Source organism: Papio anubis, chromosome 6 (genome assembly GCF_008728515.1).
Source record: "Papio anubis isolate 15944 chromosome 6, Panubis1.0, whole genome shotgun sequence".
NCBI lineage: Eukaryota > Metazoa > Chordata > Mammalia > Primates > Cercopithecidae > Papio > Papio anubis.
The window spans coordinates 16,757,277-16,777,024 of NC_044981.1; the positions used below are offsets into that span (position 1 = coordinate 16,757,277).

At 41.8% G+C, this 19,748-nt stretch overlaps 1 protein-coding gene and 1 long non-coding RNA gene across 9 annotated transcripts in view; one reads left to right on the top strand and one right to left on the bottom strand.

Moving 5' to 3' along the window:
* The window catches only part of ATXN1 (ataxin 1), a 456,230-nt gene extending 445,857 nt beyond the window's left edge, over nt 1-10,373 (bottom strand). The window contains exons 1-3 of one of the 8 annotated variants that reach the window (XM_021936623.2): nt 4,866-10,267; nt 4,271-4,319; nt 3,457-3,571 (exon numbers count right to left, since the gene is read on the bottom strand). The gene's annotated coding sequence lies outside the window, so the exon portion shown is untranslated. The other 7 variants (XM_017957606.3, XM_017957605.3, XM_017957613.3 and 4 more) reach the window with 7 other exon arrangements.
* Nucleotides 10,374-11,807: 1,434 nt separating this feature from the next.
* Nucleotides 11,808-15,192, top strand: LOC110742960. Its single transcript, XR_002521282.2, has 2 exons — nt 11,808-13,285; nt 13,407-15,192. It is a non-coding gene; the product is annotated as an uncharacterized LOC110742960 (long non-coding RNA).
* Nucleotides 15,193-19,748: the final 4,556 nt, after the last annotated feature.

Here is a 19,748-nt window from a genome sequence, read left to right on the forward strand (position 1 = left end):
CCTGAATTCAGTCATCCCCCTCCTGTGTGTCAAACTTTTTGCCAGGCCCAAGAATCCAAGGCCTAATTTCAAAGATCACTTTTATGTCAAGGACTCCTCCAAATTTATCTTCAGACTCGATGTCTCAGTGGTTTTATTCCCACAGTCTCTACTGTCTGCTCGAATCCAGAAACTCAGATGTCCACCAGCACCTGCCAGAACGTCCTGGTCAGTTACATACCGTGCACTGGCTTGTTATGTCCCAGACACACACATGGCCTTCCTCATGCTCCATCCATCTCTTCCCACAGAAATGCAATCTAGACGGCAGAGCTCAACTCAAGTGATCCCTCCTCCTCAAAGTCTTTCCTGATCACTCCTACACAGCGTCACTCTTCTGAATTCCTTCACTGTTAGAACACCGTTAGAACCCCATTCTATTTGTATTCATTATTTCAGAGAGTTTCTTCTTTCCCCTGCCTGACCATGAAGAAAATAACTGCCTTCCGGTAGCTCTTATTCACTTCTATTCCCACAGCACCATGCAGTAGTTTTAAAAAAAATTCACAATGAATAAATGAATGAATCATTTCTTTACATAAATAGTGACTGTGAACAAGTTAGGTCATAACTTGCTATAGCTGTATCATATTTATAAAATAACTAGAACCAGAAAGAACTATAATGTAGGTTTAAGAAAAAAAACTGAATGAATATACCAGAGTACAACGTGAATGATACTATTTTTCTGCCTACGTTGAGCCGTCAATCGTGAAGACTGTAATGAGGCCATTATTGATGCAAAATGTTTAGATAATGCTTATAAGCTTTCTTTAAATGCAACCATAGAAAATGTCAGCTGCTTAAAATTCAAGGTGACTGTGCTACTTTGTCAGTATTTTAGTATTCTTAAGACACTTAAACTTCCTAATATACCATAAAAACCTAGGTCTCTTCTCAATAAGCTGCCCATATTGACCAAGAGATACGACTTTTTGCTGCCTGTTTTTCCACAATAAAATTCTTGGGATATTTCTGTTATCACAAATGACTCCCTTTCAACACCACAGGTTAACAAAAAATGCACATGTACTCAACCCACCTGCAATTAAACTACTTCTCCAAAGATCTAAATGTGAGGATTTTCAGCCTAGCACATAACTGTTAAAATGAGTATCATCCCTAAAAGATAAAGTAGCAGTAAGGCACTCTACCTTTTTCTTTTCTTTTCTTTTCTTTTTTTTTTTTTTTTTGAGATGGAGTCTCACTCTGTTGCCCAGGCTGGAGTGGCAGGGGCGCGACCTGGGCTCACTGCAACCTCTGCCTCCTGAATTCAAGCGATTCTTCTGCCTCAGAGTCCCAAGTAGCTGGGATTACAGGCACCTGCCACAATGTCCGGCTAATTTTTATATTTTTAGTAGAGACAGGGTTTCACCATGTTGGCCAGGCTGGTCTAGAACTCCTGACCTCAAGTGATTCACCTACCTCAGCCTCCCAAAGTGGCGTGAGCCACTGTGCCTGGCCCACTCTACCTTTTTCATTCAGCCTGACATTTGTAGATTTTAAGAGATAATTTGTATGGAACTTTAGGTTACAGTCCCACTTAAATAACACCTCTCTACTCCACAGACAATAAAATATAAGGAAACCAGTTCCACATTTTACAAGAATATCGTGTTTGTGATGACTCCTCCCTCCTCCATCTTGTCCCCCACTGGGACGTTTTTGGCAATTTTTCCTGAGGCATAATGCTTCAGTCACTCAGGTTTTTGTTTATTTTTACTCAGACCACAAACAACCCCATTTATGCATGCAATTCATCAGTTCATCTTACAACAATCTAAAAAAAAAAAAAAAACCACACATATATCCCATCAGTCAGACAGTTGTGATAAATTCAGAATTTAAAATTAACCAAAAACAAAAAAAAAGGCTCCTTGGCTTTGCAGAGCCGTAGATGTCTACAGGGTGGGTCCAAAGACCAAGGTCCAGGTATATTTACATATTCCTAGTCATGTATGATTCAGGAGCAATCATCATAAAACATGACCATAACAATCAACCTGTTGAGGGATAAGTTACTTGATAGCATCTGTTAAAAGATACAAACCACACACCAGCTACTATTCTACCCACAGTATATCTACTATTTTACTCCATCCTCACAGCAGCCCTATCAGAAAGTTCTAATATTACCTCCATCTTATACATGAATAAACCGAGGCATTGAAAGGACATAGGACTACTCAAGGTCACAGTGGCAGCTCCAGATCTTAAGTCCAGATGGGTTGATTACGGAGCTCCATGCTCTTATCTAAGATGCCAGAGAATTTATATGTAACTTAAAAATTGACTCTTAAGGTAAAGAGGCAGCTCTTTCTTCAAAGAAATGTGGTCAATCATTGTTTAAATGAACATTTGATAAAGCAAATATCCATCCACCTCTTGAAAAATGAGTTTTGAAAATTCGAATTTTCAAATGGGAGATTTGCTAAAAGTAGAACGAGCTTCTCACCAGCTAAGTCTATCCCTTTACTTAGGAAGAGCTGCTGGAAGACTGGCTGACCCAGGGGTTCCCAAACCTGTGGAGAATCACTGCCTAGACAGATCAGTGATTCCAACAGGGAACGTTCTGATTCAGCAAGTCTAGGGCGGAGCCCCTGATTCTATTTTGTTTAGGCTCTCCAGGTGATTCTGTTGCCTAGCCAGGCTTGGGAACCTCTAATCTAGTCTGTCTTCACAGTTTCAAGCAGGTCCGTTTCCAAGGCAAATAGAAATTGATCCCGTTTTTTATTTCACAATCTCCCTTGGTTACTTACACCCAAACCCTTGTGTTCCCAAGCCCTTACTGCCCCAAGTTCTAGCAAACCTCTTTTTCTCTCCTGATTTAATTCGAGGCAATATCCTCTGGCCCTTTCTTCAATAGAAAACCATGAGTCATCACCCTTGCATACACCCTGTGTCTGCATGACTCTCCAGGCCAGAAAAATTTACTGTACGTGGGAAAATCAGGAAGTTGTAAAATCCAAACAGACACAAAGAAATTCAAGATTCAACAAATACTGGTTCCTCCTAAACAAACAGGTCTCTGTTTTGCTACGCATATATTATACTACAACAGTAATCTAAAATGTAAAAACTGTGACTTAAGATATCTGGTAGCATAGCATTCTTAATTGTATTAAGGAAAAGTGACAATTAAAATGATCAGGTTCAAGCCCCCAATTGGCAATTATCAATCATCACAAAGTCAAATGAACTTCTTCATGAACCATATAGATTAAACCAAATAGATAGATACTTTAATCCAAGTTTTAAAAAACAATCTTGGCAATTTCTCAACTTCCCACACTATGCCCAAATAGAGCTTGCAAAGAAAATGATATTCAACAGCCAACAAAGTAAGGCTAGGAGGCAATTTTCCAAGTCAGGAATTTATCCTCAGATGGAAAACAGAGAGCATCGCAAAACTCTCACCTGACATGTGATGCACTTCCCTGTAGTGGCAGTGGAGGAGGAGACTGTTGTACAAGGATGACAAATAAATCTGCAGCTTGAATGGACCACCCTGGTGACTTGATGCACGATGCTCCTGCAATGGTCCAGGGAGTGCAGGAGAGGAAATCCAAAATGAAAAACAGAATAAACTGCTTTAAAAAATAAGTCCACCTTAAGTGTCTATGCACCGAAATACAAATGTTAAGAACATCACATTTGGCATTCTGTTGTATGAGAATTACACAGAACACAGCCAGCTCAAAAGGCAGGTCTGGTTTTGTTCAATAGGGCTCAGAGGGAGGCCAACATACAAAAAGGTCATCTCTTCCATCAAATTAAGAGGATGGTCTCCCCATTTGAGCCAGCCACTGTCATTCTTTGGTCGAGTGATTCTAGCCAATCATCTGATAAACACATGCTGGTAACTACAAGGAGTATCAGGTGAAAATGGGCATGGATTGAACAGTAATTGAGCCAAAGCCTAATTTTAATGTGGCATATATTATCTATCAACATGCAACTTGAAAGACAATCATGAAAGTGCACAGCTATCAGCATACCAGTCCAATGGAATAGAAGAAAGGATAAAATGCAGAAAAAAGTGCAAAGTGTGCATATATATTCACTAAACTTTCCACTAAACTTTAAGTTATTTAAATACTGAATGTATATCTCATTTTCATTTTGCCACAATTCCTTGCACATGGTTAAGTAAAAATTATCCATTGTATGATGAATGAGTGAATGTGTGAATGGATGAATGAAAGAATGAATGAATGAATCTTCCATATACCTTTCCATCAGGGAGCTTGGTGCTTGTAGTAGTTTTTGTGAGGTAAAACCTATGCATAGAAATGGAAGAAGTTGAAGACTTGATCTGCTAACGTATTTTTTCACCCTATCCATTAAAATTATATTCTTAAATACTGGTGATTCCCAATTATCCACATTAAACAGAAAAAAAATTTTTTTTAAATCTGTAGCAGGGTCACTATAAAATAATCCCCAAACTAGTGAATACTGGACTGATTTTCAGTCGTTGACTACTGGAGCTGATCTGCACATTTGCTTAGGCTGATTTTAAATTTAGTTTGCGTTTCCTAAGCTCACGCCAGGTAACAGTAGGAAGGAGGCGGCCCAGGTTTATATTGGATGTCAGAAAGAAACTATTCTGGAGCTATGAATATGATCTCCAATGTGAATAATCCGTAAACAGGTAAGTGAGCCAATTATCCTTGGGTACATGGCAACACATCTCGGTAGTCATGATTATTTTCATCCATACACACTCACTATTTTTAAGAGCACAGCCCAGCTGGAAAGGAAAATAACTTCCACTTCTTTCCAGCACTTTTCAAAGTAATGAACAGTAGCCAAAATATGCTTACTTCTAACTAATCCATTCACCAAGCATTTATTTAAGCATCGATTGCCTGCCTGGGACTGATATGCAAAAGAAGTAATTCTTGTAGTCCTTGGTTTCCCCACGTGTGATCTGTGTGTACAGAGAAGGAAGGTAAGCTGTTATACACTATAATGTCTTTCAAATCTTTAGAAGGCACAGTCCCTCCACCAAGAAGCCTGTTGAGTTACAAATATAAATAATGGCCAAGTTAAGTAGAAGTTTACAAAATTCTATTTACTCAGTACTTTTTTAAGGGTGAGGGGGCAGGGAGGGAGGATCCTGATTTCATCTCAAATTAAACATCAAAATACTTGATTCTCTAACAAGGTGCAGGTACCATAAATCTGCAGACAGTGCTTTTTATGAGCTCACCAGTTGGGAGAGTGTTCGCCTGTATGACAATTTGTATGCACACAATCCTGTTTACATATCACCTGGCAGATAAGTTTTTATAGAGTCCAAATTACAACCTCCTCCTAGTTTGCTGAAGTGCAGAGGGGGGTCAAACATGATGTAAATGCCGTAAAAGATTAATTTACTCTTGCAGGAGTATGCTTTCTTATTTCAAAAGTATTTGTGTTGCTGCACTAGTTAGGATAATAGAGTTTACATAACTTGTATTCCATCAGAGGGAAGAAGGCAAGAATACGAGCAAGGCAGCATGTATTTACTGCAAAAACTTACAAAATTAATATACAAGAAAATAACCTATGGGGCATTTTATACAATGATATACGCCAAAAATGCAATACTCAATATTCTTAAAATCCAGCAGAGCAACATAATACAATACTATTAATAGTGGAAGATTAACAAGAAAGACGGCCTAACCAAAACTGATGTAATGGTCAGTAAATACCAGGAGATAATGTGGGAGAGGGGGCCAAAATTAAGGGCACAAGAAAATAAAGTTTGCCATACACAGTGACAGAAAAATATATTGTCTTTGAACATGAGAAGGACAGATGCTATAGGTTAGCAGCTACAATAACTGTCACGAAAAACTTCTGTTACCTAACTCATTCAAAAGTTGTCATGTTAAAGGGCATCTAAATGGAAAAAAAAAAAAAAAAAGAGTTCCTCTTAGCCCAAATCAAAACACCACAATCGGGGAAACCTCTGCCCTATGAAGTCTCAAATTCTGAGTACACTACCATGAATTTTCTGAAAAGTAATTTTCAGGTAGGATACAATTTTTGCTTACATTGTGGCAATTATCATTACATTTTCATCACTCCACAAATGGGATGCATTAAAAGTTACAGAAAAATCAATGAAACATTTCTGCTTAGGTGAAATATGTCAAACAAAGTATAATGCTTGTTGATTTTTTGTCCATAATTGTTCCTTCTAAACGTGTTTTGGTACATTTGGGATGATAGTAATGCATAATACAAATATTTATACTACATTAGCCTGAAAGTTCAAATTATGAATGTTATAAAATATATTACTACACTGATAAAGACAAATATCCATAAATATAACTATAAAAGAGAAAAATAAAAAACCGTTTCCACAAGTAAAGATTTGTCTAAAACCATTCTTTTTATTACTTCTGTAATTTTAAGCATTTATATATTTTTTTAAATCTCAGTCTAATTATAGCTCTTTCAGCCAACATTTAAAAATTTCTGTAAAACTGACACTGTATATCACTCCTTAAAATTTTTTTGAATGAGTAAATGTATTTTATTAAACTAAATTACATGAAAATAAAATGTGAACATAATTGATGACTAAAAATTCCTATCTTAGAAGTTCTACATGTAAGGTCCTAAAACAGAAATTATTATTTCTATTACCATTTCTACAATTTTTTGCTTTCGGTGCTTTTAACAAAATAAGGAGGAGGGCCTGCTTCTGATAACCTTGGAAGTATGACCGGAACTAAATCTGTTATTTGAATCAATTAAGCTGCACAGATCTAAATCTCTCACAGAAACTAATCATTCAAACTATTGAATTACTCTGAAAATACAGAGCAAGGAAAGTCAAATAATCTATCTCTCCGTTAAAAATAATAGCCTGTCTTACTGCACTATGTCACTTTACCGATGCAAGTATTTAAGCTCTTCAGATGCTAATCTATGTGTTATTTTAGATAACCACAGTTTAAAGAATTAACATTCACTCCCACATTTACCTACTTATGTGAGTTTCAGAATTTTAGTAAAATATGTTTATTGCTTAACTTTTAATAGGAAACAAAATGAGTGTTACAGTGTTAGTCATCAGAAACTGTCACTCAAGGTATGTGCAAAAAAGTAAAATCCAATTGACATTTCAGAATGAAAAACAATTAAAGGCACAACATTATTCAAAAGGAATGGGAGTCCTTGGACTCTATAATGACAACAAAAATAGGAGTCATAGTAATGTTTACTAATATTTCAATAATCTCAGCACTGGCCTTCCCAGGACTCCTAGGCAACTGACTTAGGTATGTTGAAATTTACGGGCATTTGACATGAAATCTTATGGCTAAAGAGTTTTTGTTTAATCTTCCTCTAAGTGTAAAAGACAATGCAGAAGTCCTGAAGTCTAGTTGCAACATTTTTGACAAAGTATCACTTCTGTTTATCAAACCCTCTTAAAACGAAATCCACAAGGAAAAATATTGCCTTTGGCCATTCCCACCAAGTATATTTTTTATACTTATTTTCACATGAATTTATTTGTGCACTGAAAAATAAATGTTCACATTTTACTGCAAGTAAAGCATTTTTCGATCTGTTGCAAAATAGAATTCAGGACCTCCAAGGCATTGTGTAATATTGACATCCTTGTTTCTCATCTATTTACCACCTTATAAAAGCAACTGGAAGAAATAATAGCTCATTTTAACTACAGCAATGCTTCATCTGACCAGGCCACAATGAATTTACCAACCACACAAACTCATGAAACGGTAAAAACTCATAAACCCCCTGTGAAGAGAGTTGAGTAGCTCTCTCAATCCTAGCCCTGGGGGAAAAAAAATTACCAGTTTAGCTATATTGGCCATAAAATTGTAAACTGACTGGCAGTCACAACTAAATCAAGACATATTCTCAACTATCTTTTCTTTCAAATACCAGGGTTATTAAAATACTCCCCCGCCCCACTTAGCTGGATTCCCTGAGCAGCACAGAGCTTCAGCAACTAAAGCAACTTTTCCTTTTTTCCTTTTTACCATAATATTATTTCTCTTTGCTTAGGCAGCTTCATCAGTGGTGCCCTAATGCAAAGACTAGAATACTGCTAACTGCTCACTAAATTACATCCTAAAATAAAGTATATGTTTACTGTGCAAAAGCACCATGCATTATCAGTCCTCTAGCTATAGGCCTCTATCGTTGCTCGCTTAGCTAAGGAAAAAAAAAATCCTTTTAACTTACTACCAAAGATCATTCAAATCACAGCCAATAGATCCAAATTAAGAATGAATACATTCAGAATGTCTGCCTACTGTCAGTACCAGTTTTTGTTATGATGGCTGTCAAGTTTTAAAATGTGACAATGGGAATATATTTTCCGAATAAGTTATTCCCCTGAGTAAACCCTTTAGAAATCCAGCCATCACTATGGGCAATGTAGGTTCAAGTGTGAACGCTCTTCACACTTGAAAGGGTTAAGTGCCTGCAAGGCCAAAGGCACCAGACTGCAAAAGAAATGTTGCTTTGGTAAGCTCTGAAAGGTTTCTAACAAGTACCAAATACTTGTTGATCTGTTCACAATAAACACCAGCAGGATTGTCAGGCTTCTTTCACTGTCTGGGGAGATGCATTTACATACTGCACCTAGGAAGAACAGCTTGTTGGTCTCCTTTACAAAAGTTGAGTAACTAGAAGCCTCATTCAGTGTCTCCCATCCAAATGACTGAAAGAAGATGCAATTGAAATCGTGGAGTCTCTCGTCTGGCTTGGGCAGCATAAATGCTGTGCATAAAACACTTGGAGTAGTTCAGGCACAAGACAAACCTACCTGAATGGACGAGGAACACTGTCTGTTGCCATGGCAGCCTGATCTAATTACATGAGCGATCAGGGCTGGAGTAAGTGCACCGAAAACCTACACCACTGACAGGCAGCCAGGAGGTTCAGGGGAGCCCTTCAACCTCTGCTTTATGTAGAAGATGGCATTCAAGTCCATTTATTTGCGGAGCTGCTAAAATATTGACTGATGCATGCACAGTGAGAGGGCAATCAGAGGAGATTAAATGGCACAGCGCTAGCCGTTATGGTGCAATCCCTTTCCAAGAGTTCCTGTGCAGGATTTTCTCTTCTCTCTGGTGGTTTCCTCAGGCATAAGCTTCATTCCAAAAAAAGCTCGAGTATCAAACTACCTTTACCCACCAAATAAACCGAAGGGTGGGCTTAACGGGGGCTTCTAGGAACTGCAGCCTCCTAAAAAACCCAAACAGAAATGTCTTAGCTAACACTGTTGAAAAAGTAACTAGCTATGCCTAAAAATAACCAAGTAACTACCCACTGCTGTGTGCAATATATAACGATGATGTTTAAATATTAAAAACAGCCTGCATTATAAAACACAAATGTCATTGAGATGTGACTACTAGATTGCCAAAGGAGAACTTATTTGCATACACACATTCCCGTGCATGCACGACAGGATGTGCAGGGAGAAAGCCACTGTAAGGCATTAGTTTTTATTCTGTGGGTGTAATAGGGTCTTCTAATTTTGCTAATTGTATCCTGTGGATCTCACAGGGAAGCTAAGAATCTCTTCGGGGACAGAACCAGTTTGGAGGAGTCCCTACTGCACAGCATACGGTAAACAAAATAAAAATAGCTTGCCTTTCTTGTTAGCCACATCGCGCATTATATAACCAGCTTCTTCCGACTGGCTTTTTTTTTTTTTTCCTGCCCTTACTACTCTTCAGCAATTTCTCAATCTTCTCAAATATTTATATTACCCTTTTATCTGTAGGATTATATACCAAGAAAGCAAAACAAAACAGAGCAGCCACGGGCTCGAACCTAACCCCCGACGTCCTTAGAAACTGATTTTTTTTGTTTTGTTTTGTTTTCTGGCAGAGTCTCGATCACCACCCTACTTCCACCCCCCACTAAGGTTCTTGCTCAATCTCCCTAGAAAACCTGAATTGTTTCATCCCTTCCAGTCAGCCCCCTACGTGGTCTGAAATAAAATGAAAGCACAAGCCACGGAGTTTAAGAAGGCAGCCTGAAGGCGGGGGGCTGAAGAGGGGTCGAGGCGCTGCAGAGTCAGCCAAGTAGCCAAGGAACGGCCACCTCCGCGTCGCGACTGCCCTCGCCCCCCGCCCGGCGCGCGCGCGCACACACACACAAATACACACACACTCACTCACACACTCACTCACACACACACTCACTCACACACTCACGCCGCGCTTCGACACCGCCTCACCTCTCGCTCCGCCCGTCCGGCCCCCTTCCCTGCCCCCTGCGGGACCGGCCTGCGCGCAGCTCTGGAACCACGTAGGAGGCGGCGGCGGCGGCCCCGGGAGTGGCAGAGTCTCCGGCCCGGCCCAGAGTGAACGAGCAGTGGGGCTCCAGGGCGCATCCCAATCCCCGCAGCGCCTCCTCCACCGCCGCCGCCTCCTCCTCCTTCCCCTCCTCCTGGCTTCATTCACCCTCCCAGCAGCCGCGCAGCCGTTCACTCCCGGCTCAGGGCAGCGCCTGCCGCGGCTCCTCGGCTCCTGCCGCGGGTGCTGGCGGGGGCGCCGGCCCGGACTGGGGCGCTCGCGGGCTCCCGGCTCCGGGCGGCGGCTGCCGCTGCACATGATCAGGAAGCGGCCGCACCAACAGGGCGGCGGTGGCGGCGGCGGCCAGGGCCGCCACCGCCACTCCAGCCGCTCTCCAGGCACCCGCACACCCGCTACCCCTGCGCGGTCCCCGAGGCCACCCCTCCGCGCCCCCCGCCTGGCACCCGGCCGCGCGCAAAGTCCCAGCCAGGCTGCAGGAGCAGTCCCTTCCCCGCCCGCAGCCGCACACCCGGCGACGCCGGCCCTCCGAGAGGAGACCCCTACCCCGGGGCGCCGAGGCCAGGCGACCACCCGCGGGGAAGTCCAGCCCTCCCCGAGACCCCCTCTCTCTCACCGCCCTCTCCGGGGAGGAGGAATGGGAAGAGGGCGGCCGGGAAAGGGACCACCCCCCCACCCCGGCCGCCGCCACCTCCCCCCTGCGCCACCCGGAGGGAGGAGGACATAGCTCTCCGCACTCGCGACCGGACCAGCAGCCGGGGGGAGCGGGGCCCCGCCGCCGCTCTCCCCGCCCGCGCCCCCCGCCCGGGCGCGCCCCCTAGCCTGGCGGGCGCCCACCCAGCCCCTGACAGCCCCCTCGCCGGCCGCCCCTGCGCCCACAGTGGGGGTGTCGGCCCGGGAGCCTGGAGCCGGGGACGGTTGTATGTACACACACACACACACACACACACACACGCACACACAGAACACGACGCGTCGATTTCCTTCGCTCCTCTTCCAGCTGTTTTCCGTGCAGCCGATTGGGGTTTTGGGTTTGTTTGCTGGTTGTTGCTTTTGCCCCTCTCGGGAGATCGGGTGAGGAGGGATTTTAATCTAAATAAGGGGAGAAGGGGATGGGGGAGGGGGGAAGAATCAGAGGAGGAAAAAAAATAGCCACTTACTGTAAAGTGTAAATGGATCTGGGGTTGCGTGGGGAAGGGGGGGCAGAGGGAGAGAAACAATGTCTTGCGGCTGCTGTTGCTCTGGCTGCTGCTCCACGGGGCTTGTTTTGGATCCCCCTGCAGTGAAACAGGTCCTGTACGGCTCCGCCACTGTAGTAGAAATGATGTCTGCGGTATACTCTGCTCTCTCCTCCTCCTCCTCCTCCTCCTCCCCCTCCTCCCGCTCCCCTCCCCTCCCTCCTCCCTCCGCCCGCCCGCCCTCCCTCCCTCGCGCTCTCTCGCGCTCGCTCGCTCGCTCGCTCCAGTATGTAAATGTGTAATAGAAGCCAAATATGGAGCAGTTGGCTGCCGCCGCCGCAGCTCAAGGATCCGACTTCATGGGGGTGGGGGGCACCCTCTGGCGGGCGGCCCGGCGAGCCGCACAGAGCACGGCGAGCGCACCGCGCGGCGGCCGGCCCGCGCCCTTAACCCTTCGCTGCGCGCCGCCTGGGGAGGCGGACACCTTTCCCAAAGAGTGGCTCGGGATGGGGTGCGGGGGAGGGGAGACGCGGACCGGAGGGCAAGGTTCCTTCCAGGTTTGGGATGGGGGCGGGGAGCTGGGCGATGAGGTAATTTGAGCGGTGACGGGTCGGTCCTCGCGCGCCTCCCTGGGTCCCTGCACCTAGTTGGAGGGGACTGAGCGACAACGGGGCGCTACTCAGGCAACCTGGGGGACTCCCTCAGGGGGTGTCAGGCTTCAGCTGGGAGCCGATGAAACACCCCAGGGGGGAGGGGAGGTCAGTCAATTCTAATCCCTACGTGCCCTTGGTCCCCGGCGCTCGGAACAGCGTCTAAAAGGGCTCACTCTGATCATCAGCTGCACGTTAACCCGCAAACCGGCGTCGCTTCGGCGTTCCGGAACCCAGGCCCGGGGGCCGCGGGGATTGCCTCTGCATGCAACTCCGGAAAGTTTCAAGGGGCCCCTTGACTGCACAGGCACCCTCACCTTTCCTGCCTGCGAACGCTGGCGACCGCCGGACCCTCCCCTCCCTCTCTCCGCAGGTCCGGAAATCGGCTTTGATATGGAACTACTCCGCTCTAGCCTGGAAAGGAGACCCGCGCACTCCTCTCGCAGCTAATTTGGGATCATTAATTTAATCGGAAATGAGGTAACCAGTGTAGGAGACAGAGAAAGCAACCGGAGCATCAAATGGCAGTTCTCTACAATCGACGAGGAACTTAAATCTGGACTCAGGGTTTCAGTGCGGTCACCGACTCCCACCACCCGGCCCCTCCGCCTGTCCCGCCGCCAGGTGTGACCTCCACGCGAAGGAATCTTCTGCGGATGGGTGCACTTTGCCAACAGGTGTGGCACCTGGAGGATTAAGAGGCGCCTCCAGACTAAGGGCGCTCAATGTGGTGTTCTTGTTGCAGATGATTCTGGAAGGCCAGTAGGTGTCGGGAGACATTTGACCTTCTTCAGGTGCTTAGAACTAAGTGTCTGGAAACATGATCCCTTCGCGTAAGTTTTTTTCTGAAAGACACCGCTCTTGACTGTAAGCTGTATTTGAGAGACCTTTTGGCTCAGTTTACTTAAGACCTAACGGTTAGTCACCAACTGAGGCAGGGCACAGGATGACCAAAAAAAAAATGTCAGTTTTTACACAACTCTGGCCTGCAAGAGTCTACGTGCTTCATAAATAAAAATAAACATCCGAGCGAGGAAGGTGCAGAGCCCCGGAAATATTTTTTCTCACGTTTTTGAAGTACCGTGCACATATACGTGGCTATTTAAATGTAACTACTACTGTTCACTGTTACTCATTTCTACAACTTTCTTTTTTCCATTTAAAAATCGATTATTGTTACGGTTTAAACCTCGGGTTGGTCTAAAGTGACATTGTTGGTCTCATTACAGCCTCTAGTGGACAGTTAACATCGGTTTCCTGAAGAGGCTCGGACTGATTTTGTTTTCATTGACAAGCTTGGCCAAGATGAAGGTTAGTACGTAAGAGCATAATCGGGTAAAATGTCCCCCTACCCCTAATCTCACCCCCGCCCCCAACACCCTACTTGGCAAAGATGACTTCAGAAAGGAGCAGTGGCTTGTTGGCTTTGTATAGAAAAGACGTATGCTTTGTGCTACAGGTATTATTATTACTGGACTGTGAATAAACAGAAAGCTTCTGCTATTCATTTCAGTTTCAGACAGCTTTCATAAAAACTAAATTCATCTCAAATATTTTTATAACAGAAAATATTGGTTGCCATGTTTTTGGCTTAACTGCGATGTTTTTATTCCAACTCATAATCTGCAAACTGTCCAATCCACCTCCACGCTATTTTTAGACATCTTACATTTAGATAATTTTCAGTTAAAAAAAGCTAATATTGTAATTATTACGTTGGCACAAGCAGTTAATTTATGTGATTTTAGCAACCTTGAATTAAAACACGTAATTCAGATTAGAGTTAGTCAATTAACTTAAATGTTCTCTCAAGGAAGCTAAATATGTATATTACCCAAATGGTAAAAACAACTAATAAGAAATGTGTCATTTACTTTCTTAGCCATTAAGATTAAAGCCATAAACTGCCACCAAAATCTGTAACTATTTCTTCCTGCAAGATCCAACATAAACACCATACTCATGAAACAGTCTCATTACCTTTAGTACTGAAATATTTTGTTTTCAGATGGCAAAATATTAAATGTACAATCGCAAATAACAGGCACTGATTCTTTAGAAACAAGACTTTCTCGTGCAAATAAAAACTCAATGAAAAAGGGCAGAGCTTCCAAGAAGCTAGTAGGCAAATATATAGTACTACAGTCCTCATAAGGCTGATGTTATATTTGTAAAAGCATAAGTCAACCTTTGAAATTACAGGAAATCAATAAATAAGGCCTGATGAGCTTGACTCGTATCCTGTGTCATAGATTGCTTAAATACCATGAAAACTAATTGCAATCACATATCTATTTTACTGTTTTGGTGGTATCTACTCTTGAAGGTTTTAAATGGGCCAGCAAGTATATATTATATAATGACATATTACACCCTTACTTCTTAAAGTATAGTCTTCAAAGTAGCTGCAGCAGCACTTGGGAGTTTTTTAGACATTCAGAGTCAAGGGTTCTACCCCAGACATACCAAATCAGAATCTGCCTTTGAACCAGGCCCCAGGGGATTCCTAAACACATTACCATGTGAAGAACACTGGTCTATACCACAGGGATCAACCTAAATAAATGCAGGCACAGGTGCAGAAGTTAATTCCTCTATTTATTTCTTTTTTGCTCCTTTTTAGTAAATACAGCCCTTTATTAATTTGTGCTTTTCAATGAAAAATTATTACGTTATATGCTTTGGATAAATACTACTGCATTTTAAGTGCACACATCTGCATCATTATTGCCAAAAGAGAATGCTCTGCTGAGGAATGTACTGGGGTCTTGAACATGAACATTTTCTTCATGGCAGCAGAGGGAGCACAAGAGTGCTTAATAAAACCAATGCACAGGTCTCTCCAAATCATGACAGATTTTAAATTGTAGTATATGTTTTTATTGGAAGTAGCCCATTACGTAGTTCAAAATGAAGCAAATCAACCAAGCAAACACAAATAGGCTTACCAGGTCATAGTAACTATGTAATTGAACAGATTAAAAGTTGAATAAAACAAAGATAAAGTTCTTTAGAGTTTTAGGCTTGAATTCTTAAAAGAAAGTGGACCTCAGAAGTGAAAAAGATGCTTTAGCTTTGCTCAAAAACAAAGATAACACAACACAGAATCAGGCAACCCTAAGAGTAGCTCCTGTTTATCTAAAAACAGAGTCAGTTCACTGGACCCTGCATCAGGTAAGTTAATTTCATTTGGTGTCATACATGTTGGTTAAGGTCCATGCATCTTTCACTGTGTTTACATTCAGAATAATTTTAGGGGTTTGTCCTTAATACTTGCAGTGGTAAGGATTTAAGTTTCAGTTATACCTATGTAGTATTTCATACTTTTCACTACTCTTCCATATTGCATCCTCAAAAACTCCATTGAAGCAGATAAGATACTTGGTAAAAGTCAAGTATCAAAAAAGTTATGGAACCAGGTCGTGCTTTTATAACACTGAGTCATTTAATTGTTTCAGTAATGCTTTGAGGTGTTCATTAATGAGGGAAATTATACAAACTAAAGATCCAGAGCATTTTTTATAGTTTTAAAAGTTTTTCAAAGTTATTCTTAGTTAATATATTTATATATTTATTATTTATTTACAAGCAGTCATTTATTCTGCATCTACAATAACTAAGACCCGAGAATATAAAATTGAGTAAGACATCTTAGTGTGCAAGGAGATCAGAGCAGAACAGATCTTACCTTTGGAAAACTGTTAATTTTTACCCTGATGAAACACAAAGATTCATAGTTGATCGATCCAGCACCTGCCAGAATCATAGCAATCAGACTTCCAAATATGAGAAGCAAACACTAGAATCATTAAAAATTTGAGAGGCAGGGGGTGACAATTGTACAACTCTTGAGCAAAAGTTGGCTTATAAGCTAATATTAATATTTCAAATTTGTACGACAAACAAATGTGAAGATATAATGTGTATTTTATTTGAATGTCTTCCCTATCACAAAATCACATGAGTCTGTTGAGTTGGTAAACATTTATTTATTTTTATCTTTTCTAAAATGCTAAAAAGAATTTTTCTCCCACACTAAAGAGGGTTTGCCAAGTTTCTGCCTGGAGCAATTTGTTATGGCTGTGTAATAAATCCCAGAAAGTTTGAATTTTTAATGGAAACACTGACAGAATAAAGAGGGTGTAATCCTACATATGTCATTTAAAAATCTGAGCAAACCATAGTGTGCTTGCAAAACAAATATACTTTCCTTAGATTGCACTGACAAATAAGGCTGGGGAGACCAGAAAAGTAAAACAAACTCAAAACAAAAGTGAAAAACACTCACACAATAGACTCTGAGGTCACCTCACCACACCCAGACTAAAGTCACTGGGCTCTGTGCGTGGCACCAAGACTCTTAAAAGACATACTTCTGAATCATCTTTCTTGACCCTACACCAAACTGTAGCAAGACAGGCTTCCTAGGAATGAAAATGACGTTACCATTAGTCAAGAGTGAAATTAAAGTCATTTTACTCAAACATCTGCCAATAGTCTATGATTTCATAATACTCACCTCTGAAATAAGACTCTGTCTACAATTAAAAACAAAGAAAAAAAGGTACTTTAGGTCTTCACTATCCACTATGTCTATTGAGCACTGGAAATGTGTGATTAGTACAAATTAACATGTGCTGTAAGTGTGAAATATTCCTCAGATTTTAAAAACTTGGTTTAAAAAAACATATTTTACATATAATATATATTATTCATTATTCTTACATTATTAATTTTATGTATTATATACACGCACATGCAATATCTCCATATTTATATTGGTTAAATGTCGAAAATATTGGGGTTTTTTTTAATAGTGTATATTGGGTTAAATAAAATATATTATTAAACTTCATTTTACCTGTTTCTTTTTACTTTTTTTTTTTTTTTTTTGAGACAGGGTCTAGGTCTGTCACCCAGGCTGCCTTGCAGTGCAGTAGTGCAGTCTCTGCTCACTGCAACCTCCACCTCCTGGGCTCAAGTGATCCTCCCACCTCAGCCCCCTGAGTAGCTAGGACCACCGGCATGCGCCACTACGCCCAGCTAATTTTTGTATCTTTTGCAGAGGCGGAGTTTCACCATGTTACCCAGGCTGCTATTGAACTCCTGGGCCTTGGCCTCGGCCTCCCTGATTATAGGTGTGAACCACCCCACCTAGCCTCTTTTTACTTTTCTTAATGTGGCTACTATAAAGTTTAATATCACATGTGTGAAAGGGTTATCTATTTCATTTCTAATGAACAACACTGATACAGATATTGGGGCTGAGAAGGCACAGGAATTGGTTCTAAGAACCCAGTTTGAGACCTTAGACTCCCAGCATGGCTCCCTGCAGTGGTGTGGTAAATAGCTTATTTTTCTCCCTTCTTCATGTTCCCCCCTTGCACTGTGTAACATAGACCTTATCGTACTCTGTTATAATGATCACTGAGAGTAGACTGCGTGATCTCACTGGTAGATCTGTTACAGGCCTGTGAAACCAAAATTTGTTAGGCTTATCTGTGACTCAGTCTTCTCAGGGGAGGTCTGGTACCTTGTCACCTTGGGAGGCTGATGGAAAACCTATGCTCTGTTTTCGAAAGCACGAGCACAAGCATCCTAGAGTTACAGCTGGTTTTGCTGCTTGCGGCTAAATGGTTTGGGGCCGATACTTTCTAGTGACAGATGGCTTTGGACATTGATAATGAAAATTATATAATTTGTTGCTTAAATAAAAAACATCAAGGCCACCAAAAGGAAATCTGTTTTAAAAAAACAAACAAACAAACAAACAAAAAAAAACCTTTGTAATATATTTAGTACCATAGGATGCTCTGAAAAGAAATGATTATTTTTAACTATCATTATTTATTCTGCAAGCAAGGCCTAGATACATTTTCATCAATGCAGCTCTGACCAAGATTGAATGTAAGGCAAGTATCATAATTTATGGTCTTAGTCATCTAAAGAACACAGCTCTTCTTCCATGGAAAGAAAGCAGACAACATTTTAAGGCTTGGAATGAATGAGCTGAACTTTGGTATTGGCCAGGAGCATTTGGAAATCTATTAAAAGCATTTCATTAACAACTTGGCATGTTGTTTCCTCAAAAGAAATATATTTTCCAAATTAAAATCAAAGCCAGAAGCCACCATTGTTTGAACTGAAGGTAGTGGCAGCTGATGGGTTGAACATGTTAAGCTGAGGGTGCCTTCGAAATAAGATCATGGGCAACAACAGGCTGCAAAAATAAACATCAAATTTTTATGGAAGGAGTGAAGCAATGTTCTTTGTTGTTCTAACTTCGTGACATTAAAATATGTGGCTATAAGCTCTCTTAGTTACTTTATTTTTCTTGAGTCAATATTGGCCAGGAGAAGCTGATCTGAATGAGGGTCAGAGTTTAAGGAAATTATTTTATGAGGAATTTACCAAGTTTACCCCCAAAGAGGGAGAGTGAGAGAAAGATGCATTGGCAAACTTTGCTTTTTGACATAAATAACTAGAGTTCACCAAGGAAACGGCCTGTGTCAGGATTTCAGTGAGGGTTGTCAGGCAGTTTGATATTTGCAGAACCCCTATCAGGCCTTTCCAAAGTTTAACTGCTGGGAGACCTGGGAAGCTCTCGAGACTGGTGACTGAAGATACTGATTGGCTTTGTGTCTGAGACACAGGCATAAAACGATGGCTATTGCCACAGATGCTTTCTGACAGAGCAGAATAATAGCACTCAGACTTAAACTGTACATTACAAACAATCCCTTTTTGAGTACAAAACGAATGCACAGAATGGAAGACCCTGTCAGCTAGAATACAAGTAAATCAAGTAGAAGAAGACAAATTATTCACTCATACCACTACAGCCAAATTTTTATTCTGCTAACTGCACTGTCATGAGAGAGCTTTTCTTCTTTGTCAGATGTTAACATTTATGCCTAGTGTTCCATTATCGGAACGCTAAGCATGTGGGAGTTATTTATATCCTACTGCTCAAGGTCATCGCCAAGGTCTGATTGCAAAAATTCAAAAAATTGCAACCCTAAACAGGTTAAGAAAATTGATACATCATAGTTATTACAAATATGTGAGGCACTGGATGCGTTTCCTCTGAAAGCCAATCAAATTACAGGATATGTTTCCTAACTCCCCACACCTATTCCAGTTTAAAAGTTGTAGCTTGAGTACCAGGAGTAAGAACACGTGACCCTTCACTCCCAGGGCTGGCTTTTCCTGCTGTCAATTTCGTAATTATATTGCTCCGCCCCTTGGTTTAGCACTTCCTTTCCCCTCACTACCTTCTCACCCCAACCCCCAGCAATGAATCATCACGCCTTTAATGAGACTTAGATGACCCAGTGTGAACTTTGCTGGCATCCTGTACATTCTTATGCCAAAAAAGGGGAGTTGCTCTAAGACAGAAACTAGGCAGACCCTAATGCAGATCTTGGAGGCAACAAGCTTGGGTGCTTATCTGGGAAGATCAGCGAGGAGTTAATTTTCCTAGATCACAATGGTGATTCAGAATTGCATATCTTAGTTCATGATCGGGTTTTTAAGAACCCAGTTCGACCCTTTGTGCAGAAAGGAATATA